Raw genomic sequence first — 2,401 nt, 5'->3', positions numbered from 1 at the left:
TGTTAAAAGATATTTCGCTATAAATTATACTAAAGACCTATTATTATGAGCTTTCTTTTATGGAAGATTATTTCCTTTTTGCCATCAGATTATGAAGGAATAATATTAGAAGAAAAGCTTAGATTTTAATTCTACGAGAAAACTAAATTAAAAAAAAATTAGCAATTAATTTTAAAATTATATATAAATTTTGATTCAAGGTATAATTTGTAATGTTAATTTTGATTCAATTGTAATTATACATAAAAAAAATTTAGTGTTACTTTTAAAAACCGTGGGTATAAAAGTCTATTCGCATTGGCCGAAAGCTTAATTGAACTATCAAAGATAGTAGGGACCGTTTTAAGCAAACTGGAATCGCTCGGGTATCCTTGACAAACTCGATGAGCTTTATGATTTAGCTAATTAGTGCTCAATTTAACAAGGAGGTTGACAAAGAGTCTTCAGCAGCTAATAAAAAGCAGGAGGAGGATGTCCTGGCTCCCAAACAGTAAGATTGGTTTTTTATTTCTTTTAATTATTTTTTATAGATTTATCTGTGTTTTTTGGGAATTGTCATGGATGTCAAATAAAAATTTTCACTGTATTTTTCGAGAATACAGACAAGAGTAAGTGGTTACAAAGTAGATAAGATCATTGCCAGTTTGGGTTTTCAGAATTCACATAGAGTAGAGGGTATTGGTTTTTCAAGGGGTATCTGGCTTGGCTGGAAGGATAATATTTCAGTTGAGGTAATTTGTAACCACCTCTAATTTATTGTTGTTTGGATTTTAAAGAGGGGTCAAACCTAGGTTGTTATTGTTGTTTTTGTTTATGGAAGTCTTGACAAACAAAAAAGAGAAAACATTGGGAGGGTTTTAATACGGTTATACCGCCTAGAGGGGTTCCTTGGGCTGCTATTAGTGATTTTAATGCTTTACTTTCATCAAAGATAAAAGAGGAGTTAAAAGAGATGGAATTGGATGTTCTCCTTTTGGAGACTTTCTCGATGTGAATAATTTGCAGGATTTAGGTTTTAAGGGACCACCTTTCACTTGGCATCGATGAGGAATATTTGAGAGGCTAGATAGAGCGATCGAAAATGAAACTTGGATTAGAGTTTTTCCTAGTTGCTCAATCTTCCATCTTCCTAGGCTCAAATCTGATCACAGATCACTGCTTCTTTCTCTCAATTCAAAGGTCGACTTACCTAGGGGATGGCCTTTCAGTTTCCTGTCTGGTTGGGTTGAACATCCTAACTTTTCAAATTTTGTCAAGGAAAATTGGGTTTTCAAGGGTAATATGACAGAGGCTATCCAACAGTTTACTTTGAATATTAAGGGGTAGAGTAAATCTATCTACGTCAATATTGGCACCCGCAAGAGGCTTTTGATGAAGAAACTTGCGGAGATTCAATATGAAATGGATAGATCGGGGTCCAACACCTTAAGTCAGTTTGAATTAAAGGTTAAGGAAGAGTTGAAAAAGGTTTTACAACAATATTTCGGCCTAAGAGCTTGACAACGACTGTCAAGGTCGTGTCCTTAATAAGCAACTAGTTGACCCTTTCTGAGAAATCAATAGATGAGATTCTGGTAATGGTCGATTTCTTAATATCCCCTTCTACAAACTCCAGATCATGACCCAGTTCCATCTCTTGAGTCTCATTCGGTCTTTCTGATACCGATTAACCTCCTACTAGTTTGTTTTTCCAGGTCAATATTGGCGTTTGAGTCAAATTCTTCGTAATCGACATATTCAACTTTGTTCGTTGATCCTTGTTTCAAACTTTTTTGGTAGAGCAATCTTCTAGCGAACCACCGTCCTCAGCCTCACCGGTTGTAGCACCAGAAGAAATCACAGTAGCCATTATACCCTTTAATTTTATTCTCCTACTTTACAGGTTCTTTTTTGAAATAGAATAAAAGGCATCCAAAGTGAAAAATGCTCCTATTGTGTGGTTCAAGCACTGACTCCGGTTTTCCTTTTCTAAAAAGAAAATAATGGTCTATTGCCCTCAATTTTTTGTTTAATTTATGCTCAATCCTTATACTCTTCCAACTTTTGAAAATTAATCCCAATACTTTTAATTCTAAGAATTTAATCATTGCACTTATCTGATTAAAAATTAAAGTCCAATCAATAGTACTGCTAATGAACCTTCGTTAAATTAGGATATGCATTTAGGGCACTGTTCGTATATCATCAATGAACCATATTAAAACACAATAAATTATTGAATAATTTTAAAAATCATTAAAATTTAATATACTTATTTTATTTTGTGATAGGTAGCATACTCAATTTAGTCAGTTTCGCACTGATTTCGATTGTATTGGTACCATTCCAATAATAAATTGATGCAACTAACTAATTTTTCTGCGTCAATTAAAATTTCAATCTGTACTTGTTGCATTGGTCT

At 33.6% G+C, this 2,401-nt stretch overlaps 1 long non-coding RNA gene across 1 annotated transcript; it reads left to right on the top strand.

Annotated features, from left to right (window-relative positions):
- Positions 1-315: 315 nt before the first annotated feature.
- LOC107897451 (uncharacterized) lies at positions 316-2,118 on the top strand. Its single transcript, XR_001684161.2, has 2 exons — positions 316-490; positions 1,682-2,118. It is a non-coding gene; the product is annotated as an uncharacterized lncRNA (long non-coding RNA).
- Positions 2,119-2,401: the final 283 nt, after the last annotated feature.

This window comes from Gossypium hirsutum, chromosome A10, assembly GCF_007990345.1.
Source record: "Gossypium hirsutum isolate 1008001.06 chromosome A10, Gossypium_hirsutum_v2.1, whole genome shotgun sequence".
NCBI lineage: Eukaryota > Viridiplantae > Streptophyta > Magnoliopsida > Malvales > Malvaceae > Gossypium > Gossypium hirsutum.
The sequence above is the reverse complement of the archived record's forward strand: the minus strand, read 5'-3'. Positions and strand labels throughout refer to the sequence as shown.